We start from the raw sequence: 21,427 nt of genomic DNA, 5'->3' as shown, positions 1-21,427 counted from the left end.
GGGAATTCTATGATTTCAGGTCTTGCATTCAAGGTTTTAATCCACTTTGAGTTAATTTTGTGTAAGGTGTAAAATGTAGTGGTCTAATTTAATTCTTTTGCATGTTGCTGTCAATTAATTTTTCAATTAAATGATTTTTAGTAAATCTGCAAAAGCATGCAACCATCACCACAATCCAGTTTTAGAAGATTTTCATTATCCCCAAAAGATCTCTCCTGCTCCTTTGTACACACTCAACATTTCCACCTCCAGTTCTTGGCAAATATTTATCTACTTTCTGTTCCTATAGATTTGCCTTTATGGGATCTTCTATGTAAAAGGAATCATATAACATGTAGTATTCTGCATTAGTTTCTTTCATGAGTTTTTTAGGTTCATTCACGTTGTAACCTATATTAGTATTTTTTTTCTGAGTAGTAGTTTTTTGTATTGATAGCCCAAGTTTTGTTTCTCTGTTCACCAGTTGATGCACATTAGGGTTGTTTCTAGTTCTTAGTTATTATAAATAATAATAGCAAATAACCCTGGAAGGTTTTAAGCAGGGAAATGAGCACCATAACCTGATTTACATGGAAGAAGATCACTATGGCTATTGTGTCAAGGGTGGAATGATGAGAAGCAGCAGGGGAAGCAGGAGGAACAGTTAAGAAATTGTTTCATTTGCCTAGACAAACATAATAGTGCTCATAACAGGGATAAAGTAGGAGAGATGGAGAAAATTGTATGAACTTACAGTACATTTTGGAAGAGAATGAGAAGAAAGTGCTGATGGATTGGGTGTAGTGTGAAGAAAGCTTGGGCAAAGAACAAAGATTTTGTTTCCATGTGCTCTTTTATTCTATTTTTTGTTCTTTTAACTTACAAAAAAAAAAGCGTAAAATTTATGTTAGAGATTATGAAGTAAAGTCATTTTGAAAATCCCAATTCCTTTCCCCCATGCTTGAGAAAACAACAAAAAACAAACAAAAGTTGTAAAATGCCTTTTTTGATGTAACAAAACAATGGCCGCAACCCTAAACTATGAACTGTCAAGCATGCATGCCTTAAACAGGGCAATCTGGACCAGTATGAGAGGGGATGCTGTGATCCAACACTTTTCCCTCAGATCTGGAGTACTAAACAAATTTCCTTAAAAGTAAGAATCACAGTTTTGACAGACACTTCTCTAATAATTTGATTGGAACCTTGTGGTTTAAGTTTCTTCACATCACACTTAATGTCAGAAGACAGTGGAGAAATGTTTACAGAGATCTGAGGGAAAGCATGGATGAGCTCAGAATTTTATACTCAGTGAATATTTCTTTCAGTTATATATATAATAGAAGAAAGGTCACATACAAACATGGTAAAGCCTGCAAAAACTAAGATCATATAGTCTCTCTCTATTCCTTTTTTAAAAAGTTTAATTATTTTAACTAAAAATAGTATGTGTAACATAACCTCATTCTTATTTATCTATTTACCTATCTATATTCTGTCTTTCTATCTGCCTATATATCCACCCCTATACCTGTATATATGCATGGTCATTGTTAGAAATGATAGTTACCAAATAACAGTAGTGATTGGATTTGGAGTCATTTTTAAGCTTCTTTCTTTATGCTCCTCTGTACTATTTACTTTTTAAAAATAACTACATTGTTTGCTATTTTTTTAATTAAAGAAAATGTAAAATAAGTGTAGCTAAATTGAAACCACAAGAAGGAAATTCACATGTCGAGTGCAATGACGCTGGATGCTGGAAGGAGCCTATGTCCTTGTTGACTTTCTTCAGTACCTGCTCCAGCCCTAGACCATCCTCCTATGGATTTCTTGTTACATGAAAACAATCAGCTCTCTTGGTTTAAATGACTAATATCAGTCTCTTAAATGCAGCATGTTTATTAGGCAACTGCCCAACCCTGAATCTTACATCTTAATTGGCATGCCTAGGTTAACAGGAGGAACCATTTTAGTCAAATATGAGATCACTTAGATCTGCTCCCTTAAACCATATAACTCATGCCCAGCTCCTAGGTAGGATGAAAGTAGGGCATCCTTCTAATGGTGGTAAAAATTCTTACTCTTACTTGACCCAACTTTGTAACTTGTTTTCTTCTCTCTTCCTAATCTACCTGACCCAAATCTTATGACTTAGTCTCGCTCTCTTTTCCACCCTGTGCTCACAGCTTGGGCTAGAGGTTCTCAATAGGAATGATTTTGCCTCTCTCCACCATGGACATTTAGCAATGTCTGGAGACATTTTTGGTTGCCACAACCTGGAGGGATGTTACTGGCTGGCATCTAGAACAGAGGACAGAGTGGCTGATTAATACCTGCCAGTGCACAGAGCTTCCCTACAATAATAATTATCCAACCCAATACGTCACCAGGGCTGGATTGAGAAGCTCTGTCTTAGACCTAGCAACCATTTTGGTTTAAATCATTGGCTAGCTCTTAGCTAAAACTCAGCTTCTCTCCCCAATAACTTGTCGCCTTGAGGTGATATTCTATTATCCTAAATGTAGCCCTGACCACAGAACTCTACATTGTGTGGTCATTGTTCTTTCTAACCTCAATCTTGGAAAAGGGACTTAGGTAAGAATGGGTTGTGCCAGAGTGATGTTCTTTTTTTTTTTTTTTTTTCCAAGCAAGCCCAGGGAGAAATGGCCAAAACAGAAGCCATTAGGATAAAGCATAGTGTAGTCCTGTTTAAGGGGTAGAGGTGAAATGGGATCTTGTCTGTGTCACGTAAAACTAGAAAGCCTGTTTCATGAAAGAATTGGAGGTGGGTGAATGTCTGTTAAAGCTGAACAATAATGAGTAATTGATATAAAGTAGCATGCAAAGAAACCAGTTAGGGTGACTTTATAGGAGGCTAAATTAAACTTCCACATTGCTCAGGCTAAAACATTGCACAGAAAGTAGAAGGTGGGGCAGGGAGGAGAGCCAAGGAGACCAAGAGGGCAGAGGTGGCAGATGAGCCAACAGAGGCAAGGGAGCTTTGAAAGCTTTCTCTGGACAGCCTCTAACACTTTTCTAGGGTAACAGAGAATAATCATTGGCTGTCTAGGGCCTAGTTAGCCCATGGTTCAGAGATAAAGACTCCTGTAGGGTAACACCTATGTGCCCCTAGACCAGCAGTTCCTAACAAGGCCAAAAGAAATTTCATCTCATCCATTCAGATCTGCTTAGGTAAACTCTCTGATATACTGCAGACTGAGGAATCATTTTTTTTGTTAATTGGGCATTTTGGTTAATAAAGAACTTAACATGAGACTATGGAATAGTGGCAAGACTCCTGGGCTTAGAGTCAAAATATGTAGTAGTTCTATTGCTTTCTACTGAGTCACATCAATTATCCAAACTTCAGATTCTGAAACTGCTAAATTGGCATCTTACACCTGTCCTGTCCTGTCTGTAAGTGAGGATACAGGGATCAAATGAGGCGACATCTGTAGGAGTGCTTTGAAAAATATATATTGAAATATATATATTGAAGATGTGATAATATTATCACATACACCAGCCATGAATTGCTAGTTTGAAAGAATTAGAACAAAGTTCACATAAATTTCAAACTACACACAATAAATTTTATTCTCTCTCATGATACAGAGCATTGTTCAGTATCATGGAGAGAAGGCAGTGGCAGAGAGAGTAAATGCAGGAATTCAAATCCACTGTCCAGCGTTCTGGCCTTTAAAGTGAAATATCTGGAGTTGACCTCCTATTTAGCAAAATACATTAAGATATCTTAGATCATGCAGGATAAGTAAAGGTTCCAGAAGTGAACTTTTTGCACAATAAAAGTGAGAGCAGTTGAGTGTTAGAAGGAGGCAAAAAGGGAAGGGAATCCAGATACGAAGAAGCAGGGGGTCTTTGGGGAGATGGGGGCCGGGCAACCTGGTGATATGCAACACCTCACTGCCTCAAATCCTCAAACACCTTTATTACTACCTCCAATGACTTGAGAGAGCAGTTATCACATTGGGACAGATGGCAGTTGCCACCCCCAGAAAAGAGGTTGAGTTCCAAATCTACATCAGTAAAGGGTAGGGAAAAAGAGATGATATAAGCTATGGGAGTGAAATGAGATTTCCCCATGGAGCCAGAACTCAGAACCCAGAAAAATGGGGTGACTGTCAAGACCATCTTGGGTTTAGCACTGAAAGTCCATATCCCAGAAAACCCCTGATTCCAGACAAGTTGGGTTGATTGGTCACCCTCTAAGTGATACAGGAATGAGGAAATTCAGGGTTTTCTGATATCTTCAGAAGGTCATTGGACTCTCACCAGGCTTGGATAGAGGAATGAACCAATAGAAAAATCTCTAAGGACAGGATCTTGTTCCATATGTGTGCTTGAATGTTTAGGTTAGTAAAGGCTAATTGACAAAGGAAGCAGAAGAGAGCACATGTCCTGCTGTTTTCTATGATGTTTATTAATTTTCACTAATGCCAGAATTTCCTGGGCTACTTTTGCTTTGGTTCCTCTTAAAAGAAGAACAGCTCCGGGGCTTCCCTGGCAGCGCAGTGGTTGAGAGTCTGCCTGCCGATGAAGGGGATGCGGGTTTGTGCCCCGGTCCGGGAAGATCCCACATGCCGTGGAGCAGCTGGGCCCGTGAGCTATGGCCGCTGAGCCTGCGCGTCCGGAGCCTGTGCTCCGCAACGGGAGAGGCCACAGCAGTGAGAGGCCTGCATACCAAAAAAAAAAAAAAAAAAAAAAAAACCACGACTGCATTTTATTTGTAAATAAACTTACAGAAAAGCTGCAAGAAATAGAATAGTACAAAGACCACCAATATACCCTTTTTGAGATTACCTATTATTAACATTTCACACTATTTGCTTTATAATTCCTATATTGTCTCTTCACACACACACACATTTTTTTTTTCTGAACAATTTGATGCTAGGTTGCATGCATCATGCCATTTTACCCCTAAATTCTTTAATGCGTATCTCCTAAGAATATTCTCTTACATATAATTTAACATCAATATAATACTTCAGTAATTTAACATCAATACAATACTTTTACCTAATCTACAATGCATATTCCAATTTTGTCAATGGTCTCAACAATGTCCTTTATAGCAGGGGTTCCCAACCCCCAGTCCATGGACAGGTACCGATCCACTGCCTGTTAGGAACCAGGCCGCAAAGTAGGAGGTGAGTGGCGGATGAGAGAGAGAAGCTTCATCTGCCGCTCCCCACCACTCCCCATTACTCGCATTACTGCCTGAACAATCCTCCCCACCCCGTCTGTGGAAAAACTTTCCTCCATGAAACTGGTCCCCGGTGCCAAATATGTTGGGGATTGCTGCTTTATAGCATTTCCTTTTTACTTCAGTATAGGAACACATGTAGGATCAATTATTTCATTTAGTTGTCATGTCTCTTTAGTCTTCTTTAATCTGGAACAATTTGCAGCTTTTCTTTGTCATTTATGACAGTTTTGAAGGTACAATCATGTTTTCATGTTTAATAGAAAGTTCCTCATTTGGGGGTTTGTCTGATATTTTCTCATGGTTAGATTATGCATCCTGGCTTGAATACTATTTAAGTGATTCTGTGTCCCTCTCAAGGTATCACATCTGGAGACACCCAATATCCATCTGTCCCTCATTAATGATACTAATTATGACTATCTAGCCAAGGGGTCATCTAGTTTCTATATGATAGAATTCTATTTTTTTCCCCATACACATACATTCTTAATCAATTCTAAATACAGATATTAGCCTCTTAGATGATTTCAGACCTGCACTTCTTTGCAATCATGGACAGGAAGAAGGTGTTGAGACATCTATTTTCAATAAAGGAGAAAGTTTTATACTTTTATTTTTATGTTCTACTTCATTTCTGGAACAAAACCCACCTCTGAAGATTGCTTCTTACTTGAGTAAAGAAGTGAGAAATAAAATCAAACCAAAACAAAAGCTAAGAATAAAACAACCCACTCTCGATCTGTTTCCTCCACTAGAGGAGATGATTGAGTTTCATGGAACCAACCATCCTGAGAGCAGAATTCTGTTTGCTGCCTCTTGATGAGAATTTGACTAGAAGATTCTTGGAAAAATGAGAGGAAACTGGGCCATCATCCCAGTGTTAAAACTACAGAGAAAAAATTAAATTTCTCTTAGTTATGAGTTCATATTACTTGTATCCTGCTGACTCTGATAGGCAGAGTAGCTTTAGAAAAGGTGAATGTGGAGAGCCAGTTTGTTAGTGATGAGTCCAAGCAAGGACAGTGTAGGTCTGATGTCTTTCAAGGGGTAAACTGGACCTCAAAAATGCCTGTTGTTGTTCAGTATCATGGAATAAGATATAAAACTGCTTTATATGCATCTTTCTCCAAATTGTGACCTTCCTGGTATCTGCATTTCTGTTGTCAAGTTTCTCCTCTACCTAAAACCTTCACTGTGTAGTGTCTTGTGTCCACCCCTGGCTTTTTTCTCTGGTGTCCTTCAATATTTTTTCCCCTTGGTTTACAGTTTTCATGTGAACTTATCATCAGTAACAAGCCTCCTGTTTGGCATATGCCTAGGTTATTTGATACATGCTGATTACCCTTATGGACAGCTCAGTCCAACCCCGTGGATGGACACCAGATGGAGAGGGGCATGAGCTGACCATGCCAGGGTAACTGCATTAGGTTCTAACCCCTGACCAGTGGCCATATATAATTCTTCTCTCCCAAGTTGGAGGTGGAAAGGAAGCAGTCCCACTACTTGGTCTCTGCATGGGATTAGGTAACAAAGAACAAAACTTATGCCCCTGAAGAGTGAGGAGATCCAGCAGGTCTTAAGTGGGTAGTTAACAAAAGGTCAGTAATTTTGGGCCCAAGGTTCAGAATCAAATGGGGGTCAGAAAATAACAGTAGATGAAAATGCGGAATAACAGGTTGAAATTACTGAGAAAGATGTTGCTTGGATTAATTCTGGAGTGGGGAATCTTAGACTGAATTTCATTTTTACAAAGTCAAAGTATGTGTTGGCAAGATTGGGCTGGAACAGTGTGCAATAGACAACCTATTTGATCCTGCACTGATGGTCTGGTGATCGTCCAGTGAATTTGAGCAGAGAAGTTCTACATCAAAGGAACAGGTAAAGTCAGACTCAGTGATGAGATTTAAGAGTTCTGTGACTGTTAAGTATCTTGCCTATTTTAAGATTCTTCACTTAAAAATCTGAAAAGTTGGAAAATTGAGTAAAGCAAATTCTTGAGAGGAGGTAATATTTGTGTGCTATTTCTCGATATGCTGTTGGATAAAGGATAGTTTGAGATATTGGAGCAGTAACGTGTAACTAAAAACCCAGGAATTTCCACAATATTCCTTGATCAGAGCTGGGAATATGATGGCCTCAGGTGTTTTGTGGAGCCCAGGTTACTCTCAGCTACACTTGTATTATCCCGGTGCCAGGTTGTGCTATATTCATTAGCTTAATTCTCACAATAATCCTATGAAGTAGGTATTATTGTTTCCTTCTTTTTGAAGAGAAGGACATAAGAGACACAAAGAAGTTACAAAATTTGCTCAAAGTTATACAACAAATGATCAAGTTGAGAATTAAGCCTAGGGCTCTTAGTCCTGTGTTCTGTTGCAGTGCTTCTTAACCTATTTGAGGTAACTGATCCTTTGAGCATCTTATGTAAGATGTGAATGTTCTTCACAGAAAGTTGTACACCCAAAGTTGTATACCTAAATCTTCAGGGGGGCTTATGAACATCTGGGAGCCCACTGATGGACCTAAAGTTAAGAATGTCTCCTGAATATATTGAATATATGTTTTAAAATTTTATTTTTAATTTTAAAAATTTTAAAGGAAAAATATATTTTAAGTTACCCAAACCTTATTGTACATAAAAACTGTTTTTTTTTTTCAGTATGTGATCCTGAACTGGATCCTTTATTGTAAAAATATGGTTAAGTACTATTGGAGCAACTGATGTACTTGGAATATGATCTATAGAATAAGCAGTAGTATTACTTGATGTTAAATTCCCTGAATTTGATAACTTTACTGTGGTTATGCAAGTAAATATCCTTGCATACAACCTACTTTCAAATAATTCAAAAAGTATAATGTACATTGAAGTAAAAGATCAGATGATATCAGAAATGGCTAATAAATTAAAATTTTCCCAAGGGAGAATAGATTTGAATGAAAATTTAATAAAAGACATTAAAGAAAGTCAGAAAAACAAAAAAATAATTAAAATTAGATGAAAGAAGTAACCTGGATCCATATAAACTTTTGAGCCCCAACAACTTTCTGAGTTCGACATGGTGGTATAGAAGTTTTGGAGCAAATTCCGTTCATGCCTTGCTCATATCACTTTGGCACTCATGGTTCCAGTGTGTTCTTTTTTTAAAAAAATTTATTTATTTATTTGGCTGTGCTGGGTCTTATTTGTGGCACACAGGATCTTCATTGTGGCACGTGGGATCTTTAGTTGTGACATGTGGGCTCTTAGTTGCAGCATGCGGGAACTTTAGTTGCGGCATGTAGGATCTTTAGTTGTGGCATGTGAACTCTTCGTTGCGGCATGTAGGATCTTTAGTTGTGGCATGCGAACTCTTCGTTGCGGCATGTAGGATCTTTAGTTGTAACATGCAAACTCTTCGTTGCGGAATGTAGGATCTTTAGTTGTGGCATGTGAACTCTTCGTTACAGCTTTTGGGATCTAGTTCCCTGACTAAGGGTCGAACCCGGGCCCCCTGCATTGGGAGCGTGGAGTCTTAGCCACTGGACCACCAAGGAAGTCGCCTCCATTGTGTTCTGATGCAGCCAGTACAAGCTCTTAAAACTCTCCACTTGAGGGTTTTCTCAGCCTGCAATTGGAACAGGTTAGAAGTGCTGGATGTTTAATGGCCCTGAGAGTAACTATTGGCTAATGGAAGATGAGAATTGGAGGATAAACAGCCCTGATTTCTCACTTCTTGAGAGGAACAACTCTGAGGTAGATTCTATATCTCCCCTCAGGCTTCCCCAGCTGGACAGAACTTTAGATATCCACAGTGGGAGCCTGTTTGATAACACAGCCTTTATTGACTTTTATCACTTCTCTGTCTCATTTTTCCACTTTCCTAACTAGTGCTCTCTAGAACCACATTCCAAGCAGATTACTTGCATTCAAATTCTTGTATCAGTGTCTGCTTTGGGGCAATCTGGCGTCAGACAAATCTATTCAAGTATGTTACTGTGATAGTTTTTACACAATAATGATAGTTTAAGATACTCATCAAATGACAAAATCCAACTTTGAACGCTTTTGTCATCATGTAAAGAAGGCTGGTCTAGCCACTGGAGGATGAGAAGCCCTATGAAACAGAATGTAGGCAACTTAGTCAACAGTTGCAATAAACTACCGGCCATGTCAGTTGCTATCTGAAACCATCTGGTCCCCAGTCAATCCACCATTTGACCACAAAAACATGAGTGAACGCAGCTGACATCATAGGGAGTGGAGAGAAGACATACCAGCTGAGCCCTGCTCAAATTTCCAACCAGCAGAATTCTCTCTGAATCAAGAGGAACTGTACCCAGAATCTTGACCTTGTCAGACCTGATACAGATCATGGACTTTAAGCCTGATCTGTGATTAAATAAGACCTTGGGAATCTTGGGAAGGGGTGAGTATATTTCATGTATTTCACATGAATCACTGGGGCCAAAGGGAGGGCCATGGTAGTTTATTAGAATAATGGCCCCCAATGAATCACATCACCTTGTCTCCTCCCTTTGCAATGTGACCTTTTCCCCTCTCATCCAGAGATGGAGACTATTTCCCCATCTCCTGAGTCTGTGCTGGCCTTGTGACTCACTTTTACCAAAAGAATGCTTCAGAAGTTACATTTTGGGACTTCTGAGGCCTATACTTAAGTGACCTTGCAGCTGCCACTGTCATCCTTATGAAATGCATCTGCTGTCATGTAAAAGGCCTGATCTAACTACTGGAGAAAGAGAGGCTGTGCAAAGAAGCTGACAGCTCCAGGCGACTTCCAGACATGTGAGCAAGGCCATCTGAACGAGCCAGCCACCAGCTGACCAGCCAACTGACCACAAACACAAAAGTGAGCCTAGCTGACACCACATGGAGCAGAGACAAGACATTCCAGCTGAGCCTCACCAAACTGCCAGCTCAGAGAATCGCGAGAGGGAAACATAACATTATCCATGCATAGTTCTTAGTCTTGCTGAGTTTCTTTCTCCATTACCTCTTGAGACCAAGCAAGGAAAACAAAAATAAGGTCAACATGATAGTTGTAGACCCTGCCTCAGCCACTGCCAAGATTACATTCTCATCTAGGTCCAAATTCAACCCTTTCTTTTCCCATTGACCCATGAGCCAGAAACTGGGGGAACTTTGGACTTAGTTACAGTAGAGGGCTACCAGGTCTGTCCAATTCCACCCAGGGGTTAAACCAACTACTAAACTGAAAGACAGATTACACAAATCATCTGCTGCTGTTGAAGAAAAACCCTGAGCAGGACTTAGGATTTTGCATAGATTTGTAAACCTTGACATTTCCTTGTAAAACTCAAGAGTATAGGTAAGTTAGTCATGGCACTGTTTCTGTTCTTTTTGCTTCTCACATTAACATTCATGTAAAAATTTACCTTAATTGAGAAAATAATACTAATAAAAGAAGTGAGAGGGGGCACACCACAAATAGGCAGAAATGCACCAGTCTTCAAGTAGCAGTAGTAATTTCAATATGAGCTATTTTTGCTTTGGGGAAGTTTAAAGAAACATTTTCTCTCTCCTTTTTTTCCCCTCTGTGTTCATCATTAGATGCTTATATTGAAGCCTTAGGTTGAAGAGCATGTTTTAGGACAGCTTCTCTTACTTTTCTGAACAGTTATCTTCCTTTTGTGAAGTAGAATTATATAACACTGTGAGTGATTAATTTCAGATTTCTTGCCCTTCCCACTGTGTTTTCTTCAATTGTATCTTTTAGATTAGAAAATGCTAGAGAAAAATGTTGATTTCTGATGAGAATAATGTAACTTTTTCTGGTGAAAATCTTTCTTCCATAGGGCAGTCAGTTTGAAGTTTCTTTGGAAACCATCCAACTATTGATTAATTTATGTACATCGTGTAGCTCCTCTAAACTTGGCAGAGTTCCCCAGACCTCAAATATACAAGTTCATCATCTGCTGTTACTAAACTTAAATCATAGGGAACTTTGCATTGCTAAAATTTCTCTTGCAAAATGTGTGAACATTTGGGTACTCCCAGATGGCTCTCTTGTTTGGTCCAGTCCTTCTGGCTACTTGGTCCCAAGTAAACCTGTGGTTTAAGGGGCAGTTTTCTATCCAGGGACTATAATGTACCTATAAGGTCACAGGAAATATAAGTGAGCTCCACATTAGTCTTCCCATACTCTATACCAAACCAATATAGTGGTTAACTGGGAATTTTTTTGCTAATACACCTAACTTCTGTTTCTTTCTCCTTTACTTTTATATATAATAGGCAAAGGATTATGCATCTATTAGTATTTGTAGAGTCTTTCTGACTCCAAGCCTCTGCTGATAAGCTTTTGTGTTGTCTTTTTGACTCTTTCCCCTTCTTTTACTGCCATTTTCCCCTAATCCAGCTCCTAGCCAACATTTACTTGAGAGAAAAAATAGCAATGGCAGAAGGAAAGGAGCAGGGGGAAGGGAAGAATGCAGGTGTGTTGAGGTGGACAGGGCTTCTCTTACCCCAATTGATTATTAGAACCTTCTTGGGAAGTTTCAAAAACTATCAGTGCATGTGCCTGTGGAACAGTCTGGGCGTTGGCATTTATATAAATCTGCCTTGTTGATTCAACTAAACAACCACCATTAAGAACTATTACAGTTGAGTTTTTATAAGCAAGAGGCTGGCAAGGAGGAAGGTTCCGGCTAGCTGTGACTTGTGAGAGAATTGGAAAACAAGATGATTAGGAGAAAGTGAATTTTAAGAAATGTTAGGAAGTAGTGCTGTAGATTATAAATTGGATTTTTTTTTTTTTACCCAAGAGGTATATATAGAGATTAGAATTGATTTTGGTTGCTGATCCATATTTCCTTGAAGACAGCATCATATCATGGTAAGACTTACCCTCTTCTGGTTTCAGCAATCCTCTTTACAGGATTTAAGATATGGGGAACCACAAGAGCTCTCCACGCACAGTTCAGACCATACCCAATCTCACCCTCCAACACCTCCATAAAGGAGCTCCCTGCCTCATCCCTTGACACTATCCGATTGACCATATCCCAGAAGGATATAACCAGATATGATTATCCACCTCTCTGTAAGACAGTGATTTTCAAATTACAGAGTCATAAAATAAATTTAATGGCTTGTAACCAGCATATTGTGTTTTTAATGAAAAATAATAGGCAAGAAAATAGAGTGTGTGGAAGCATATCATTTGTTAAAGTCTTTGTTTTACTATATGTATATGAGTATAGTATTTCTTATATTCTTATGTTTCTTGTATTAGTATTTCTTACAGGAGGTTTTTCTTATTGTGAGTCTGGCAAAAATTATTGAGAGCCACTGCTCTAAGTGACCACAGAACACATTGTATCATACCTTTATCTGGGTTTGATCCAGTTACCACAAGACTTTTATGCCTCTCAGGTGATCCTTTATCACCTGGACTCTCATTGCCATACATTCCCCAGTCTGACCCAATATACCACCCCTCCTGATGCCTCAGACCCTTTTACTTTGCCCTTTGGAATTTGTGGGTTGGCCATTAGCAGAATTTCCAATATTCTCAAACTCTCTTTGGAACAGTTCTTCTTGATCTATCTGAAAACTTATCTCCCTTGAGGTCTCTCTCCTACAGCCACTTATGTGGTGGCTGTTTCTTTTCCTCACTTCCCACCATTGGGTGTGGAGTTGGGGGTGTCCTTTCTGCTCCTCATTTTCACTTCCAGATCATTGTTCCTTCCTCATACCTAAAAAAGCCAGTTCTTTCAGACCATATCACCCACTACCTTTCCCTGACACTGCCAATTTCAGTCCTTATGGTTAAACTCATTCATTGATAATTAAAGAACCTGATTTTGCATCTTTCCTTCCATTGCTAGTCCTGCCTTCATTCTTGTTTCTGTTTTTTTAACATCTTTATTGGAGTATAATTGCTTTACAATGTTGTGACCGTTTCTTCTGTATAAAAAAATGAATCAGCTATACATATACATATATATCCATATCCCCTCCCTATTGCATCTCCCTGCCACCCTCCCTATCCCACCCCTCTAGGTGATCATAAATCACCAAGCTGATCTCCCTGTGCTATGCGGCTGCTTCCCACTAGCTATCTATTTTACATTTGGTAATGTATATATGTCAATACCACTCTCTCGCTTCGTCACACCTTACCTTTCCCCCTCCCTGTGTCCTCAGGTCCATTCTCTACATATGCGTCTTTATTCCTGTCCTGCCCCTAGGTTCTTCAGAACCTTTTTTTTTTTTTAATTCCATATATATGTGTTACCATACAGTATTTGTTTTTCTCTTTCTGACTTACTTCACTCTGTATGACAAACTCTAGGTCCATCCACCTCACTACAAATAATTCAATTTTGTTTCTTTTTATGGCTGAGTAATATTCCATTGTATATGTGTGCCACATCTTCTTTATCCATTCATTTGTCAATGCACACTTAGGTTGCTTCCATTACCTGGCTAGTGTAAATAGTGCTGCAATGAACATTGTGGTTCATGACTCTATTTGATTTATGGTTTTCTCAGGGAATATGCCAAATACTGGGATTACTGGGTTGTATGGTAATTCTATTTTTAGTATTTTTAACATATTTATTGTAGTATAATTGCTTTACAAAGGTGTGTTACTTTCTGCTGTATAACAAAGTGAATCAGCTACACATATACATACATCCCCACATCTCATTCCTCTTGCGTCTCCCTCCCATACTCCTTATCTCACCCCTCTAGTTGGACACAAAGCATGGAACTAATCTCCATGTACTATGTGGCTGCTTCCTCCTAGCTATCTATTATACATTTGGTAGTGTATATATGTCCATGTCACTCTCTCCTTTCGTCCCAGCTTACCCTTCCCCCTCCCCGTGTCCTCAAGTCCAGTCTCTATATCTGCATCTTTATTCCTTTCCTACCTCTAGTTGCTTCAAAACCATTTCTTTTTTTTTTTTTTTAGATTTTTTTAACATCTTTTTTAGAGTATAATTGCTTTACAATGGTGTGTCAGTTTCTGCTTTACAACAAAGTGAATCAGTTATAAATATACATGTGTCCCCATATTTCTTCCCTCTTGCATCTCCATCCCTCCTACCCTCCCTATCCCACCCCTCTAGGTGGTCACAAAGCACCGAGCTGATCTCCCTGTGCTGTGTGGCTGCTTCCCACTTGCTATCTATTTTACTTCTGGTAGTGTGTATATGTCCATGCTGCTCTCTCACTTTGTCCCAGCTTACCTTGCCTCTCCCGTACCCTAAAGTCCATTCTCTAATAGGTCTGCATCTTTATTCCTGTCTTGCCCCTGCGTCCTTCTGACCATTTTCTTTTTTAGATTCCATATATATACGGTATTTGTTTTTCTCTTTCTCTTTCTACTTACTTCACTCTGTATGACAGTCTCTAGGCCCATCCACCTCACTACAAATAACTCAGTTTCATTCATTTTTATGGCCGAGTAATATTCTATTGTATATATGTGCCACATCTTCTTTATCCATTCATCTGTTGATGGACACTTAGGTTGCTTCCATGTCCTGGCTATTGTAAATAGAGCTGCAATGAACATTTTGGTACATGACTCTTTTTGAATTATGGTTTTCTCAGGGTATATCTCCAGTAGTGGGATTGCTGGGTTGTATTGCAGTTTTATTTTTGGTTTTTTAAGGAACCTCCATACTGTCTCCATAGTGGCTGTATCAATTTACATTCCCAACAACAGTGCAAGAGGATTCCCTTTTCTCCACACCCTCTCCAGCATTTATTGTTTGTAGATTTTTTGATGATAGCCATTCTGAGCAGCATGAGATCATATCTCATTGTAGTTTTGATTTGCATTCCTCTAATGATTAATGATATTGAGTATTCTTCCATGTGTTTGTTGGCAATCTGTATATCTTCTTTGGAGAAATGTCTGTTTAGGTCTTCTGCCCATTTTTGGATTTTTTTTTTTTTTTTTTTTTTGATATTGAGCTGCATGAGCTGCTTGTATATTTTGGAGATTCATCCTTTGTCAGTTACTTCATTTGCAAATATTTTCTCCTATCCTAAGGGTTGTCTTTTCATCTTGTTTATGGTCTCCTTTGTTGTGCAAGAGCTTTAAAGTTTCATTGGGTCCCATTTCTTTATTTTTGTTTTTATTTCCATTTCTCTAGGAGGTGGGTCAAAACGGATCTTGCTGTGATTTATGTCATAGAGTGTTCTCTGTATATTTTCCCCTAAGAGTTGGATGGTGTCTGGCCTTGCATTTAGATCTTCAATCCATTTTGAGTTTATTTTTGTGTATGGTGTTAGGGAGTGTTCTAATTTCATACTTTTACATTTAGCTGTCCAGTTTTCCTAGCAAGACTTATTGAAGAGGCTGTCTTTGCTCAACTATATATTCCTGCCTCCTTTATCAAAGATAATGTGACGATATGTGAGTGGATTTATATCTGGGCTTTTTATCCTGTTCCATGGATATATATTTCTGTTTTTGTGTCAGTACCATACTGTCTTGATTACTGTGGCTTTGTAGTATAGTCTGATGTCAGGGAACCTGATTCCTCCAGCTGCATCTTTCTTTCTCAAGATTTCTTTGGCTATTTGGGGCCTTTTGTGTTTCCATACAAATTATGATTTTTTTTGTTCTAGTTCTGTGAAAAATGCAGGTGATAGTTTGATAGCGATTGCATTGAATCTGTAGATTGCTATTGGTTATAGAGTCATTTTCAGAATTTTGATTCTTTCAATCCAAGAACATGGTATATATCTCCATCTATTTGTATCATCTTTAATTTCTTTCATCAGTGTCTTATAATTTTCTGCATACACGTCTTTTGTCTCCTTAGGTAGGTTTATTCCTAGATATATTTTTCTTTTTGTTGCAATGGTAAATGGGAGTGTTTCATTAATTTCTCTTTCAGATTTTTCATCATTAATGTAGAGGAATGCAAGAGATTTCTGTGCATTAATTTTGTATCCTGTTACTTTACCAAATTCATTGATTAGCTCTAGTAGTTTTCTGGTAGCATCATAGGACCTCAATGTATAGTATCATGTCATCTGCAAACAGTGACAGCTTTATTTCTTCTTTTCCTATTTGGATTCCTTTCATTTCTTTTTCTTCTCTGATTGCTGTGGCTATAACTTCCAAAACTATGTTGAATAATAGTAGTGATAGTGGGCAACCTTGTCTTGTTCCTGATCTTAGTGGAAATGCTTTCAGTTTTTCACCATTGAGGATGATGTTGGCTCTGTGTTTGTCATATATGGCCTTAATTATGTTGAGGAAACTTCCCTGTATGCCTATTTCTGGAGGGTTTTTATCATAAATGGGTGTTGAATTTTGTCAAAAGCTTTCTCTGCGTCTATTGAGATGCTCATATGGTTTTTCTCCTTCAATTTGTTAATATGTTGTATCACGTTGATTGATTTGCATATATTGAAGAATCCTTGCATTCCTGGGATAAACACCACTTGATCATAATGTATGATCCTTTTAATGTGCTGTTGGCTTCTCTTTGCTAGTATTTTGTTAAGGATTTTTGCCTCCATGTTCATCAGTGATATTGGCCTGTATTTTTCTTTCTTTGTGACATTTTTGTCTGGCTTTGGTATCAGAGTGATGGTGGCCTCATAGAACGAGTTTGGGAGGGTTAATCCCTCTGGTATACATTGGAAGAGTTTGAGAAGGATAGGTGTTAACTCTTCTCTAAACGTTTGATAAAATTTGCCTGTGAAGCCATCTGGTCCTGGGCTTTTGTTTGTTGGAAGATTTTTAATCACCATTTCAATTTCAGTGCTTGTGATTGGTCTGTTCATATTTTCTATTTCTTCCTGGTTCAGGCTCGGAAGACTGTGCATTTCTAAGAATTTGTCCAATCTTCCAGGTTGCCCAATTTATTGGCATATAGTTGCTTGTAGTAATCTCTCATGATCCTTTGAATTTCTGCAGTGTCAGTTGTTACTTCTCCTTTTTCACTTCTAATTCTGTTGATTTGAGTCTTCTCCCTTTTTTCCTTCATAAGTCTGGCTAATGGTTTATCAATTTTGTTTATCTTTTCAACGAACCAGCTTCTAGTGTTATTGATCTTTGCTATCATTTCCTTCATTTCTTTTTCATTTATTTCTGATGCGATCTTTATGATTTCTTTCCTTCTGCTAACTTTGGGGGTTTTTTGCTCTTCTTCGTCTAATTGCTTTAGGTGTAAGTTTAGGTTGTTTATTTGAGATGTTTCTTGTTTCTTAAGGTAGGCTTGTATAGCTGTAAACATCTGTCTTAGAACTGTTTTTGCTGCATCTCATAGGTTTTGGGTATTTACGTTTTCGTTGTCATTTGTTTCTAGTTATTTTTTGATTTCCTCTTTGATTTCTTCAGTGATCTATTGCTTATTAAGTAGTGTGTTGTTTAGCCTCAATGTGTTTGTATTTATTACAGATTTTTTCCTGTAATTAATATCTAGTCTCATAGAGTTGTGATCGAAAAAGATACTTGATAAGATTTTAATTTTCTTAAATTTACCAAGGCTTGATTTGTGACCCAAGGTATGATCTATCCTGGAGAATGTTCCATGAAACCTTGAGAAGAAAGTGTATTCTGTTGTTTTTGAATGGAGTGTCCTGTAAATGTCAATTAAATCCATCTGGTTTAATGTATCATTTAAAGCTTGTGTTTCCTTATTTATTTTCATTTTGGTTGATCTGTCCATGGTGAAAGTGGGGTGTTAAAGTCCCCTACTATTATTGTGTTACTGTCGATTTCCCCTGTTATGGCTGCTAGTATTTGCCTTATGTACTGAGGTGCTCCTATGTTGGATGCATAGATATTTACACTTGTTACATGTTCTTCTTGGATTGATCCCTTGATCATTATATAGTGTCCTTCTTTGTCTCTCATAATAGTCTTTGTTTTAAAGTCTGTTTTGTCTGATATGAGAATTGCTACTCCAGCTTTAGTTTGAGTTCCATTTGCATGGAATATCTTATTCCATCCAGTCACTTTCAGTCTGTATGTGTCCCTAGGTCCGAAGTGGGTCTCTTGTAGACAGTATATATACAGGTTTTGTTTTTGTATCCATTTAGCCAGTCTATGTCTTTTGGTTGGAGCATTTAATCCATTTACAATTAAGGTAATTATCGATATGTATGCTGCTATTACCATTTTCTTAATTGTTTGGGTTTATTATTGTCGGTGTTTTCCTTCTCTTGTGTTTCCTGACTAGAGAAGTTCCTTTAGCATTTGTTGAAAAGCTGGTTTGGTGGTGCTGAATTCTCTTAGATTTTGCTTGCCTGTAAAGCTTTTCATTTCTCCATCAAATCCAAATGAGATGCTTGCTGGGTAGAGTAATCTTGGTTGTAGGTTTTCTCTTTCATCACTTTAAATATGTCCTGCCACTCCCTTCTGGCTTGCAGAGTTTCAGCTGAAAGATCAGCTGTTAACGTTATGGGGATTCCCTTCTGTGTTACTTGTTGTTTTTCCTTTGCTGATTTTAATATTTGTTCTTTGTATTTAATTATCAATGGTTTGATTAATATGTGTCTTGGCCTGTTTCTCCTTGGATTTATCCTGTATGGCACTCTCTGTGCTTCCTGGAATTGATTAACTATTTCCTTTCCCACATCAGGGAAGTTTTCAACTATAATCTCTACAAATATTTTCTCAGTCCCTTTCTTTTTCTCTTCTTTTGGGACCTGTGTAATTCAAATACTGATGCATTTAATGTTGTCCCAGATGTCTCTGAGACTGTCCTCTATTCTTTTCATTCTTTTTTCTTTATTCTGCTCTGCAGTAGTTATTTCCACTGTTTTATTTTCCAGGTCACTTATCCGTTCTTATGCCTCAGTTATTTTGCTATTGATCCCTTCTAGAGAATTTTAAATTTCATTTATTGAGTTGTTATTCTCCGTTTGTTTGCTCTTTAGTTCTTCTATGTCTTTGTTAAACACTTCTTGTATTTTCTCCATTCTATTTCCAAGATTTTGGGGCATCTTTACTATCATTATTCTGAATTCTTTTTCAGGTAGACTGCCTATTTCCTCTTCATTTGTTAGATCTTGTAGGTTTTTACCTTGCTCCTTCATCTGCTGTGTGTTTCTCTGTCTTCTCAGTTTGCTTAACTTACTGTCTTTGGGGTCTCCTTTTCACAGGCTGAAGTTTCAAAGTTTCCGTTGTTTTTGGTGTCTTTCCCCAGTGGCTAAGCTTGGTTCAGTGGGTTATACAGGCTTCTTGGTGGGGGAGACTACTTCCTGTGTTCTGGTGGATGGGGTTGGATCCTGTCTCTCTGGTGGCCAGGTCCATGTCTGGTGGTGTGTTGTGGGTGTCTGTGGCCTTATTTTGATTTTAGGCAGTCTCCCAGCTAGTGGGTGGGGTTTTGTTCCTGTGTTCCTAGTTGTTTGGCATAGGGTGCTCAGCACTGTAGTTTGCTGGTCATTGAGTGCAGCTGCATCTTAGCATTGAGATGGAGATCTCTGGGAGGTTTTCGCCATTTGATATTACATGGAGCTGGAAGGTCTCTTGTGGACCAGTGTCCTGAACTTGGCTCTCCCACTTCAGTGGTCCAGCCCTGATGCGTGACTGGAGTGCCAAGAGCCTGTCCTCCACATGGCTCAGAATAAAAAGGAGAAAAGAAAGAAAGAAAGAAAGAAACAGGAAGACAAAATAAAGTAAAGTAAAATAAAATTATTAAAGTAAAAAATAAAAAAATAATTATTAAGAAAAGCAATTTTTAAAAGTAATAATTGAAAAAAAAAACAGGCAAAACCCTAGGACAAATGGTAAAAGCAAAGTTATACCGACAAAATCACATACAGAAACATACACATACACACGCACAAAAAGAGAAAAAGGGGAAAAATATATATATCATTGCTCCCAAAGTCCACCTCCTCAATTTGGGATGATTTGTTTTCTATTCAGGTATTCCACAGTTGCAGGGTACATCAAGTTGTTTGTGGAGCTTTAATCCACTGCTCCTGAGGCTGCTGAGAGATATTTCCCTTTCTCTTCTTTGTTCACACAACTCCCGGGATTCAGCTTTGGATTTGGACCAGCCTCTGCATGTAGGCCACCTGAGGGCGTCTGTTCTTCGCGCAGACCAGATGAGTTTAAAGGAGCAGCTGATTTGGGGGCTATGGCTCACTCAGGCCTGGGGAAGGGAAGGGTATGGATGCAGGATGAGCCTGCAGCGACAGAGGCTGGCCTGACATTGCACCAGCCTGAGGCGCGCTGTGCGTTCTCCCAGGGAAGTTGTCCCTGGATCATGAGATCCTGCCAGTGGCGGGCTGCACAGGCTCCCAGGAGGGGAGTTGTGGATAGTGACCTGTGCTTGCACTCAGGCATTTTTTTTTTTTTTTTTTTTTTTGCTGTATGCGGGCCTCTCACTCTTGTGGCCTCTCCCATTGTGGAGCACAGGTTCCAGACGTGCAGGCCCAGTGCCCATGGCACACAGGCCCAGCCGCTTCGAGGCATATGGTATCTTCCCAGACTGGGGCACGAAACTGTGTCCCCTGCATCGGCAGGCAGACTCTCAACCACTGCGCCACCAGGGAAGCCCGCACACAGACTTCTTGGTGGCAGCAGCAGCAGCCTTAGCTTCCCATGTCCCTCTCTGGGGTCCGCACTGATAGCCACGGCTCGTGCCCATCTCTGGAGCTCCTTTAAGTGGTGCTCTTAATCCTCTCTCCTCGTGCATCAGGAAACAAAGAGGCAGGAAAAAGTCTCTTGCCTCTTCGGCAGTTCCAAACTTTTTCCCGGACTCCCTCCCAGCTAGCCGTGGCACACTAGCCCCCTTCAGGCTGTGTTCACACAGCCAATCCCAGTCGACCGAAGCCCGAACCTGAGCTCCCCGCCCACACTGGTCCCATCGGGTGAGCAGACAATCCTCTCAGGCTGATGAGTGCTAGTCAGCACCGTTCCTCTGTGTGGGAATCTCTCCACTTTGCCCTCCGCACCCCTGTTGCTGCGCTCTCCTCCGTGGCTCTGAAGCTCCCCACCCCCCTCCGCCACCAGCAGTCTCCACCTGTGAATGGGCTTCCTAGTGTGTGAAAATCTTTCCTCCTTCACAGATCCCTCCCACTGGTGCAGGTCCCGACCCTATTCTTTGTGTCTGTTTTTTCTTTTACTCTACCCAGGTACGTGGGGGAGTTTCTTGCCTTTTGGGAGGTCTGAGGTATTCTGCCAGCGTTCAGTAGGTGCAGAACCATTTTTATTTTTCAGATTCCATATATACGTTTTAGCATGCAGTAATTATGTT

Source organism: Phocoena phocoena, chromosome 19 (genome assembly GCF_963924675.1).
Source record: "Phocoena phocoena chromosome 19, mPhoPho1.1, whole genome shotgun sequence".
In the NCBI taxonomy this organism is placed as follows: Eukaryota; Metazoa; Chordata; class Mammalia; order Artiodactyla; family Phocoenidae; genus Phocoena; species Phocoena phocoena.
The sequence above is the reverse complement of the archived record's forward strand: the minus strand, read 5'-3'. Positions refer to the sequence as shown.